Here is a 12,070-nt window from a genome sequence, read left to right as displayed (position 1 = left end):
GTCGATGAGTTTTCTGTCAATCCGTACAACGCTCGCACAGCTTTTGAAGCAGAATGGTGATGATCAGAAACAAACAGGCACTGTGCTCAGCTGAGTGCTGCTGTTTGTTAATTTTAGGGATTGAGGGATGATTTTAGGGATTTTGGGATGATTTTTAGAGATTTTGGGATCATTTTAGGGATTGTGGGATCTCTGACATAAGTTCTCAGGTCAGAAGTTTTTTTTTACAAACTCTTTTTAAAAAGTTGTGCATTTTATTGGCTTATTACAGAGAAATGTGGTTGCATTTTTTTATATCGCTTGATTCAAATAAAGATTTTTTTATATAATTTTTTTATGTTTAAAGAGAAGCCTGTAAAATTCCAAAACCAGAGAACATTGTGTTTTAAGGAAAATGTCACTGACCACAAAATGTTACAAAAACAGCAAAAAGCTAAATAATGTGTAGACTTATCAAACCATGACTGTAGACTCTCAGACTTTTTTTTTTATAAATCTTCATTATTTTCCATTGTTCATACATATAAATAAACAAGAAAAAAATGTAATCCACAAAATATTCTTATAAATAACCATATCCATCCCCCTTTCCCAACCCCCCTTCCCTCCCCCTTAGAAACGTCCGACACCCGGACACCAGGATTCATATTTATTTATTCATATATCTCTCTACTCTTTCTTCCGCCCCTCCCAGATCTTATTTAAACTTAATTCTTGTTTCTTTTTCCCCTTACAGGATTATAATTTATATTTCATAAAGACCTGGGACCCTCGAGGACATCCAGACACTCATATTGGATAAGTTAGCACAGAAAAACTGTTTTCTTAAAAGAGCTCCTTGTTCCAAGCTGCTTTCCTGAATACCCAATAGGACCTGAAGGGGGAAAACTCATTCTCAACCTGCAATCTTGTTTTAACTTCACCAAATATTTCTTGCCAAAATGTATTAATCTCCGAGCATGCCCACATAATATGAACAAAATCTGATCCTTCTGCCCCGCATCTGGGACACTTATCCTCTTTTCAGTGACCTATTTTCTTTAAACTAACAGGAGTGAAATACACACTGGGCAACATTTTTAATTGAAATAACCTGTAAGAGTTATTTATTGAAACAGTTTGAACCCTCCTTAATGCTGCCTTCCATTAAACCTATTCTTAAAATTTTAAGTAACTTCAAACCGTATTATTTTATATAGTCTGACCATCATTTTCTTACCGGAGCCTACTAATGTTCTTAGCTCTTCAAATATAGTATGGTGTTTAATAGTGAAAAAGCTAAATCTTTAGTGGACCTATGTGTACTTTGTATCTGAAAAAAATCTAAAATCTTTCTATTTCTCTTAATCCACAATACTCCCATATTTCTTTAAAAGTTTTCAAACCATTCTCCCCAATAATGTGGCCCAATTCCCTAATTCCTCTAGATTCCCAAAACACCGGCTCGGGAACTGTCAAAAATTCACTCAAACTTGGGTTATGCCAAATAGGGGTAAATTCCAAACCCCCTTTTATTTTACAAATTTTTTTTTTCAGGCATTTTCGCACCCTCATCAACATATTAGCATTGGTAAACGAAGGTAAAAGGGCATCAGAGGCTTAATAATACTCCTAAATCCCTCTCTATATTTCTATTTATTACATTCAGTTTCCCCGCCCACTCCCATTTTTCTGTTTTATAGCAGTCAATACTTGGGTAATAAAATATAGCCAAAAGGACAGCAAGGCACATCCCCCTTCCTCATTAGGGGCTACCAATTCCAAATATTTTAGTCTTGCTCTTTTCCTTCCCCACTAAAATGTATTCATCAATCTTTCAATTCTGGTAAACCAGTTATCGACTATCCAAATAGGGGACACTTTTAAAAAAAACAAGACTTGGGGCAGAACCACCATCTTCAATACCGCCATCCTGTCGGCCATATTTTATGGCAGTCTATTCCAAATTTCAAACTTTTTCTCAAGTTTATTTAACAATGGTTTTAAATTCTCCTTAAAATAATTAACCGTTACCCTAATACCCAAATATTCAAGAGAACCCACTTCTCCCACCACTTGCATTCCAAAATCTGATTGATCAAAACTATGACCTATGGGAAATGCATATGATTTCAGCCAGTTTATTTCCAGCACGGACTTGCCACCAAAGCCTTAAAAGATTTGTTTCAATCTTGGAACAGCTCTCACTGGGTCCTGCACAAATGAAAGCAAATCATTGGCATATAACACAATCTGTCCTCCTCCCCCCTGCTCCCAAACCCCCTTAATTCCACCATATCCCTAAATACCACAGCTAATGGTTCAATATAGAGGGAAAAAAGAAGGGGGGAAAGGGGACATCCCTGCCGGGTACCTCTAGATAACTCAAAGAGCATCGTCAAATCTTTCCCCAATAACAATTTAGCAGAGGGATGAGAGTACAACAACTTAATCGAATCAATATACCCTGGACCAAACCCAAATTTCGTTAACAAGACCCAGAAAAACCTCCACTCCACCCTGTCAAGCACCTTTGTAGACTCACAGTCAGTTTGACTTGAAACAGAACCAAGGCAATGAACAAGTAGTATATTGCACTGTAACAAACTGGATTTTTAGGAAATCCCTTTTAGACAATGTTGTCAAACTTTATGCGATTTTTATGACATAGCTTGATTTTCTTTTAAAAACGGCTGCATATCTTTTTGATTCCAATTTTTCCAATCAATTTGACTGAGGAAACCAGAACGTGAACAAAGCTTTCATTCCTTCTGCAAAGTGGTTTTCAAAAGATCCTTATAATACACAATAGGTTAGGGTTGCAACGATTTATCAATGTAATCGATCAAAATAGATAATAAAAATCGTTGTCAACTATTTCCATTATCAATTTGTCCACCATTGATTAATTGTTGCGCCTGACCTGTAGAATTTCCCTATCCAGCAGACACCTCTGCGTGCAGTTCCCTGTAGCAGGCCGCAAACCTTATAGATCAGGTGTGAATCCAGCTTATGTTGCATGAAAACAGTAGCTCAGTGTTTCGGCCAACCAGTGTGCCTCCAGCTGTAGCTTTTGGCTGTCCGGGCATGCTGGGAGTTAGTGTTCTGCAACAGATGAAAGCACACTGGTTGGAAAACATTGGCCTATAATATAGGCTCGGCTCTAGAGTATCAGCAAGCACCAACCTGTCCTGTGATTTACATAGAACTTAGATCCACCATAACTGAATACTTGCTATCATGGGTCACTAGCACAATAGAGGGGTTAGACTGTTCTTCAACTTTCTAATATACTTTGTTTTAATTCTTCACTTTTCTTCATTTTTCTAAATCTGCTTGTTGTCAGTGATATAATACAATGGCTAATCACTCTAGTGCCCATCATCCAAGTGCCAGTATTCAATCTATCTGCCAGTACCTTAAAGGGGTATTCCAGGCAAAACCTTTTTTTATATATATCAACTGGCTCCGTAAAGTTAAACAGATTTGTAAATTACTTCTATTAACCCCTTAAGGACCCGGGCTTTTTCCGTTTTTTCATTTTCAATTTTTCCTCCTTAACTTTAAAAAATCATAACTCTTAAAAATTTTCACCTAAAAATATATATAATGGCTTAATTTTTGCGTCACTAATTCTACTTTGTAATGACATTAGTCATTTTACCCAAAAATCTACGGTGAAACGGGAAAAAAAATCAATGTGCGACAAAATTGATGAAAAACACTATTTTGTAAGTTTTGGGGGCTTCTGTTTTTACGCAGTACATTTTTTGTCAAAAATGATACCTTATCTTTATTCTGTAGGTCCATACAGTTAAAATGATACCCTACTTGTATAGGTTTGAATTTGTATCACTTCCAAAAAATCATGAATACATGCAGGAATATTTATACGCTTAAAATGGTCATCTTTTGACCCCTATAACTTTTTTATTTTTCTGTGTTCAGGGCGCTTTGAGGACTCATTTTTTGCACCGTCATTTGAAGTTTTTATCAGTACCCTTTTTGTTCTGATCAGACTTTTTGATCACTTTTTATTCACTTTTTTGTGGTATAAAAAGTGATAAAAAATGCGCTATTTTGGACTTTGGAATTTTTTTGCGCGTACCCCATTGAACGAGCGGTTTAAAAAGTGGTATATTTTTATAATTCGGACATTTCCGCACGCGGCAATACCACATATGTTTATTTTTATTATTATTTACATAATGTTTTTTTTATTTTTGGAAATGCCGGGTGATTCAAACTTTTATTAGGGGAAGGGATAATTGAAAGGGTTAATGATTTTTTTAAACTTTTCTTATGCAATATTATAGCTCCTATAGGGGGCTATAACATTGCATGTACTGATCTTTTACACTGATTTCCATAGGAATGGATCAATCAGTGTTTTCGGCGATTGAATGCTCAAGCCTGGATCTCAGGCTTGAAGCATTCATTCGGCGATCGGACAGCACAGGAGAAGGTAAGAAGACCTCCTCCTGTGCTACAGCTGTTCGGGATGCCGCGATTATACCGCGGCGATCCCGAACCGCTCCCTGAGCTAACCGGCAACTTTCACTTTCGTTTTTAGCCGCCCGGCTCAGCTTTGAGCGCGCGACTAAAGGGTTAATAGCGCGCGGCACAGCGATCAGTGCCACGCGCTATTAGAGGCGGGTCCTGGCTTCACTATGATACCGGGCCCGCCGCTATATGATGCGGGGTCACCGTGTGACCCCGCGTTATATCGCAGGACCGGGACCCAGGACGTAGCCATACGTCCTGGGTCCTTAAGAGATTAAAAAAATCTTAATCCTTCCAATAGTTATTAGCTTCTGAAGTTTTCTGTCTAACTGCTCAATGATCATGTCACGTCCCGGGAGCTGTCCATGATGGGAGAATATCCCCATGGGAACTGCACAGCTCCCGGGACGTGATTCATCAGAAAGCAGTTAGACAGAAAACAACAACTCAACTTTAGAAGCTAATTACTATTGGAAGGATTAGGACTTTTTAATAGAAGTAATTTACAAATCTGTTTAACTTTCCGGAGCCAGTTGATATATATAAAAAAGTTTTGGCCTGGAATACCCCTTTAACCCCTTAAGGACGCAGGACGTAAATGTACGTCCTGGTGAGGTGGTACTTAACGCACCAGGACGTACATTTACGTCCTAAGCATAACCGCGGGCATCGGAGCGATGCCCGTGTCATGCGCGGCTGATCCCGGCTGCTGATCGCAGCCAGGGACCCGCCGGCAATGGCCGACGCCCGCGATCTCGCGGGCGTCCGCCATTAACCCCTCAGGTGCCGGGATCAATACAGATCCCGGCATCTGCGGCAGTTCGCGATTAAAATGAACGATCGGATCGCCCGCAGCGCTGCTGCGGGGATCCGATCATTCATAACGCCGCACGGAGGTCCCCTCACCTTCCTCCGTGCGGCTCCCGGCGTCTCCTGCTCTGGTCTGTGATCGAGCAGACCAGAGCAGGAGATGACCGATAATACTGATCTGTTCTATGTCCTATACATAGAACAGATCAGTATTAGCAATCATGGTATTGCTATGAATAGTCCCCTATGGGGACTATTCAAGTGTAAAAAAAAATGTAAAAAAATGTAAAAGTAAAAGTAAAAAAAAAGTGAAAAATCCCCTCCCCCAATAAAAAAGTAAAACGTCCGTTTTTTCCTATTTTACCCCCAAAAAGCGTAAAAAACATTTTTTATAGACATATTTGGTATCGCCGCGTGCGTAAATGTCCGAACTATTAAAATAAAATGTTAATGATCCCGTACGGTGAACGGCGTGAACGAAAAAAAATTTAAAAAGTCCAAAATTCCTACTTTTTTAATACATTTTATTAAAAAAAAATTATAAAAAATGTATTAAAAGTTTTTTATATACAAATGTGGTATCAAAAAAATGTACAGATCATGGCTCAAAAAATGAGCCCCCATACCGCCGCTTATACGGAAAAATAAAAAAGTTATAGGTCATCAAAATAAAGGGATTATAAACGTACTAATTTGGTTAAAAAGTTTGTGATTTTTTTTAAGCGCAACAATAATATAAAAGTATATAATAATGGGTATCATTTTAATCGTATTGACCCTCAGAATAAAGAACACATGTCATTTTTACCAGAAATTGTACGGCGTGAAAACAAAACCTTCCAAAATTAGCAAAATTGCGTTTTTCGTTTTAATTTCCCCACAAAAATAGTGTTTTTTGGTTGCGCCATACATTTTATGATATAATGAGTGATGTCATTACAAAGGACAACTGGTCGCGCAAAAAACAAGCCCTCATACTAGTCTGTGGATGAAAATATAAAAGAGTTATGATTTTTAGAAGGCGAGGAGGAAAAAATGAAAACGTAAAAATTAAATTGTCTGAGTCCTTAAGGCCAAAATGGGCTGAGTCCTTAAGGGGTTAATATTGGAGATTTGCCTATAACAGTGTTTCCCAACCAGGGTGCCTCCTGCTAAAGGCTGCCCAGGCATACTGGGAGTTATAGTTTTGCAACAGCTGAAACAACCCTGGTCGGGAAGCACTGGAGTAGGGTCATATAGTGTATATTAGCATGTACAACAAAAATAGAGAAACAATTGGTGGATGTGTGGCTGTGTTTCTGTTTCTCTATTTTTGTTTTACATGGTATATATCAGCATTTCTATGGAGTAGCTAATTCTACATAGTTGCTACCTATAATAGTGTGTACATCAGTGTTCCCACACTTGTGACACTTCATCTGTTTAAAAATTACAACTCCCATCATGTCCGGACAGCGTATATATCAGCAAAAACCCTACCCTCACTTTCCTCACTTTTCTGCCACCACCAGTATCAGGGATCTCCAATCCCGTTGAGTTGCTCTTCCAGTTTCAGTGATGGTACGTGGTATTGCCTACTTGGCCAATCAGGGGCCACCTCAGTGTCCTGCCCATGTTATTAATTGGCTGAGCAGGCAATACCATATGCTGTTCTGAGCCGAGTTTAGTTATATTGCTACAATGTATTGTATATTGGTGCACCAACAGGTACCTATGGGATATTAATGCACCAAATACATGGCAACAAGGTTAATAAGCTTAGAACATGTACCAAAATAAAATATTTTTTACTGTAGTAAAGGAGGGTTCAGACTGAGGAATTTCTAAGTGTAATTCCTCTAATGCCCAGAGATTCCGGTTCAGCAGAATTGTATTGCTGTCAATGGAATTTCCATTCACAATGGCATTTCCACCAATGGAATTTCGCTGCCAGAGGAATAATATCTGTCATTCTTTCAGCAGAATCCATGTAGAAAACATTGACATTTACGGTAGCAAGAATTTCCCAGCGCTCCTTGGATTTAAGGAGGCACTCGGATTCTTTGGCCAGAATATTTCCATCCGGAGAATCCTCAATGTGAACTCAGCCTAATAGTTTTGGCCCTCAGCAAGTTGAAAATAGTTCATGATGGACTCTTGAAGTTCTAACAATGTATTTGACTTTTATTTCAGTTAGAGTGTTTTACTTCCATTTGACTTTATTTATAGATTATACAAGGCTAACAGTTGTAAAATCAATATCTGTTTTCACTAAACCTTTTCTCCTGCTAGCTGGTTTGTCTCCTGAAAATGTAGTCATTTACCTGAAAAATGATTCAGAAGATGAGAATGTTTACCAAATCAATATTTGATCTCATCCATGAGCTATTTGTGTTTTGGATAATATAGGTTATTTTATTTGTAACTTGTTTTAGTTTATCATCCGATAAAAGGTAGTAATTACATCTGAAACTCTTATAGCGACACTAACAAATAATTTTTATATTATAGATCTAGATTTATTGAAACAATTACCAAAAGTGAAATGATGATAACCAGACATGAAGTGTACATTTAATGTGTATCTATAATTTCAGACAACAGCTTTAATGTCTATGTAGGTGTACATGAGGGGGGAGATTTATCAAAACCTGTCCAGAGGAAAGGTTGCTGAGTTACCCATAGCAACCAATTAGATTGCTTCTTTCATTTTTCATAGGCCTTTTCAAAATGAAAGACGTAATCTTATTGGTTGCTATGGGCAACAAAGCAACTTTTCCTCTGGAGATGTTTTGATAAATCTCCCCCGAGGTGTAGTGCTATTTCTCCCCACTATATAGATTATATATATGGCATATCTCCCCGAGCAAGTTGTCTCTAAGCAGATGGGGGGAGCCTAACGTCTCTGATGTCTCCCGTTTATGGCACTCACACAGAGAAAATAATCCCGTTCTCCATAGCAAACCTTTAAAAGCAACAGGAGTATGGAGGACATTATAAAGAGGCTGTCTTGACTCTCCAGATAGGTTTGAGCTGTCTTTTAGAATTATACTTAGAGTTTGGTTGATGGGAGGCGGCAGAAAAGGGAGACTGATAAGGGTATAAAAAGGCATTTATCACTGTAAAGTTTTTTTTTATATTGACTTGAACAAATGATTTATGCTACATTTGTTGAAACAAGAGTGACCATTTGAAATGCCCCAAACTGTACACAGTGAACCTGAATAGCCATCTTATTACATATTAGTTGTTTATCTTTATATCTTTATATCATTATATGCATTATATTCGTATATAATTTTGGCATTGTAAAACATTGCCAATCAATCATCAGGTCCATTAAAGAGGCTTGGTTAGTGAACTGATCAAGGACAGGGTTAGTGCAGTTAATCTATGAGCTTGGCCATGTATTTGGATCAGTTTTCCCTCCCTGTACCACTTTATTCATCGTGCATACTACTTGAAAACAGGGGCTGGCTGACAACACTCAGGGCCCCCAGACCAAAAAGAAGCAAGAGCCCCCTGTGAGGCTCTGCCGCTGGTCACACTTCTGCCATGCCCCTAGGTAGGTGACTAGCCAGGTAGGTAGGAAGGTAGCCAGGCATGTAGGTAGGTGGCTAACTAGGTAGATAGACAGCCATGTATGAAGGCCAGGTTTGTACATCGTTAGTTAGGTAGCCAGGTATGTAGGTAGGTAGCAAGATATGTAGGTAGGTAGTTAGATGGACGGTTACGTAGGTAGTTAGATAGACAGGTATGTAGGTAAGTAGTTAGGCATCCAGGTATAAAGTTAGGTAACCAGGTAGTTAGTCAAGTAGGTAGCCAGCACCCTCCCTCCAATCAGTGTCAGATAGACTCTAGTCTCAGAGTATTTTGTGTTAGCGGACAGAAAATAAGGTATTGCTTACTGAAGTTACAGGTAGGTAATGCCCCCAGGTAGGTAGTGTCCCCAGGAGGTAGTGGCCCCTAGAAGGTCATGCTCCCAGATAGTTAATGTCCCCCAGGTAGGTAGTCATGCCCCCTGTAAGTAAATCCCCCATATAGCTGCCCCCTCTATGGAAACCCCATATGTAGGTAGTAGGTAGCCCCCCTTTTAGTTTGATAGTTTGTCCCCATATTAGCTAGGCAGGAACATAGTAAATAGTCCCCCACGTTAGCTAGGCCGTAGTTACTCCACATTTATAATTTACCAAAAAAAAAAAAAGGAATGGAGTCACTTATTACAGTATAAAAATATTTATTTTATTGGTATACATTAAAATAACAAACAATAAAATTACATATCAAGGAAAGAAGAAATTCCACTGGGTGAGAATAAATGAGCGTCACTCCAGATCAGACCCACATCACCATAAAAGAAGAAATTATATGGTAGATATTCCCCATATATATATCTACAATATATGTAATTAAGGGCAAAAAGGTTTTCCCAGGACGAAGGACATCCCGAAACGTGCGTTGGGTTGGTGCCGCTCCAGAGACCTCCACAGAAAACGTTATACATTATCTTGGTATGTATGTATTCCCAATTGTTTTTTACCTATGGATATAATTTGAAAACCTTGTTGCCCCTAATTACATATATTGTATATATGGGGAATATCTACCATGTAATTTCTTCTATTATGGTGATTAGTGTTGCTCGCGAATATTCGCAATGCGAACTTTATTCGCTAATATCGCATATTCGCGAATTTGCAAATATTCGTGAATATAGCACTATATATATATATTTTTTTTCTTCACAGTACACATGACAGTGATCATCCCTCTCTGCTTCCAGCTTGTGTGATGTAAAGAAGGCTCTAATACTACTGTGTGAGACCGGTGTGCGAATTTGCGCATATGCGAATATTTGCATATGCAAATTTTCACATATGCGAATTTTCGCTTATGCTAATTTTTATACATGCTAATTTTCACATATGTTAATTTTCGCATTCGCGAATTTTCGCTTATGCGAAAATAAAGCGAGAATATTACGAATATGCGAATATTCACGAATATATGACGAATATTCGTCCATATATTCGCGAATTCGAATATGGCCTATGCCGCTCAACACTAATGGTGATGGTCTGATCTGGAGTGACTCTCATTAATTCTCATACAGTGGAATTTCTTCTTCCCTTGACATGTATTTTAATCTCTTTTGTTTTTTTAATGTATACCAATAAACATATATTTTTATACTGTAATATGTAATTCCTTTTTTTTTGGTAAATTATAATTGTGTAGGAGTACACAATTGGTCCTATGCTTCTGTGCACATGCTGACATAAAATAGTCATATAGCTATATTTTGCCTTTGTATTTCCCCTACATTAAGTATAGACAGCAGAGTTCCCCCACATTCGGCATAAGCAGCAGAGTTCCCCCAGACTCGGTATAGGCAGCAGAGTTCCCCCACAGTAGGTATAGGCAGCAGATTTCCCCCACAGTAGGTATAGGCAGCAGAGTTCCCCCACAGTAGGTATAGGCAGCAGAGTTCCCCCACATTCGTCATGGGAAGCAGAATTCCGCCAAATTTGGTATAGGCAGCAGAGTTCTCCCCACATTCAGTATAGGCAGCAGAGTCCCCCCTCAGTAGGTATAAGCAGTAGATTTTCCCCACAGTAGGTATAGGCAGCAGAGTTCCCCCACATTTGGTATAGGCAGCAGAGTTCCCCCACAATAGCTATAAACAGCAGAGTTCCCCCACAGTAGGTATAGGCAGCAGAGTTTCCCCACATTTGTCCTAAACAGCAGAATTCTTCCACAGAAGGTACAAGCAGCAGAGTTCCCCCACAGTAGGGATAGGCCACTGAGTTCCCCCACAATAGACATAGGCAGCAGAGTTCCCTCACATTCGGCATAGACAGCAGAGTTCCCCCACATTCGGTATAGGCAGAAGAGTTCCCCCTCAGTAGATATAAGCAACATAGTTCCCCCACAGTAGGTATAGGCAGCAGATTCTCACCACAGTAGGTATAGGTAGCAGAGTTCCCCCACAATAGATATAGGCAGCGGAGTTCCCCCACACTAGGCATAGGCAGCAGAGATTCCTCCCAGTTGGTATATGCAGCAGAGTTCCTTAAAAGTAGATATAAGCAGCAGAGTTCTCCCACAGTAGGTATAGGCTGCAGAGTTCCTCCACAATAGACATAGGCAGCAGAGTTTCCCCACATTCGGCATAGGCAGCAGAGTTCCCCACAGTAGGCATAAGCAGCAGAGTTCCCCCATAGTAGGTATAGGCTGCAGAGTTCCCCCACAATAGGCATAGGCAGCAGAGTTCCCCACATTTGGCATAGGCAGCAGAGTTCCCCCACATTTGGTATAGGCAGCAAAGTTCCCCCTCAGTAGATATAAACAGCAGAGTTCCCCCACAGTAGTAGGTATTGGCCGCAGAGTTCCTCCACAATAAGCATAGGCAGAAGAGTTCCCCCACATTCAGCATAGGCAGCAGAGTACCCCCACATTTGGTATAGGCAGCAGAGTTCCTCCTCAGTAGATGTAAGCAGCAGAGTTCCCCCACAGTAGGTATAGGCCGCAGAGTTCCTCCACAGTAGGTATAGGCAGCAGAGTTCCCCCACATTCAGTATAGGCAGCAGAGTTCCCCCATAACAGGCATAGGCAGCAGAGTTCCCCCACATTCAGTATAGGCAGCAGAGTTCCCCCTCATTTGGTATAGGCAACAGAGTTCCCCCTCAGTAGATATAAGCAGCAGAGTTCTCCCACAGTAGATATAGGCAGCAGATTTCCACCACCGGAGGTATAGGAAGCAGAGTTCTCCCACAGTAGGTATAGGCAACAGAGTTCC

At 39.8% G+C, this 12,070-nt stretch overlaps 1 long non-coding RNA gene across 1 annotated transcript in view; it reads left to right on the top strand.

Moving 5' to 3' along the window:
- Positions 1-8,066: 8,066 nt before the first annotated feature.
- LOC130361865 (uncharacterized) overlaps positions 8,067-12,070 on the top strand; it is a 77,828-nt gene continuing 73,824 nt past the window's right edge. The window contains exon 1 of the long non-coding RNA XR_008891185.1: positions 8,067-8,297. This is a non-coding gene — a long non-coding RNA (uncharacterized LOC130361865). The remainder of the gene's footprint in view (positions 8,298-12,070) is intronic.

This window comes from Hyla sarda, chromosome 3 (assembly GCF_029499605.1).
Source record: "Hyla sarda isolate aHylSar1 chromosome 3, aHylSar1.hap1, whole genome shotgun sequence".
NCBI lineage: Eukaryota > Metazoa > Chordata > Amphibia > Anura > Hylidae > Hyla > Hyla sarda.
This window is presented reverse-complemented; position numbering and strand designations above follow the sequence as displayed.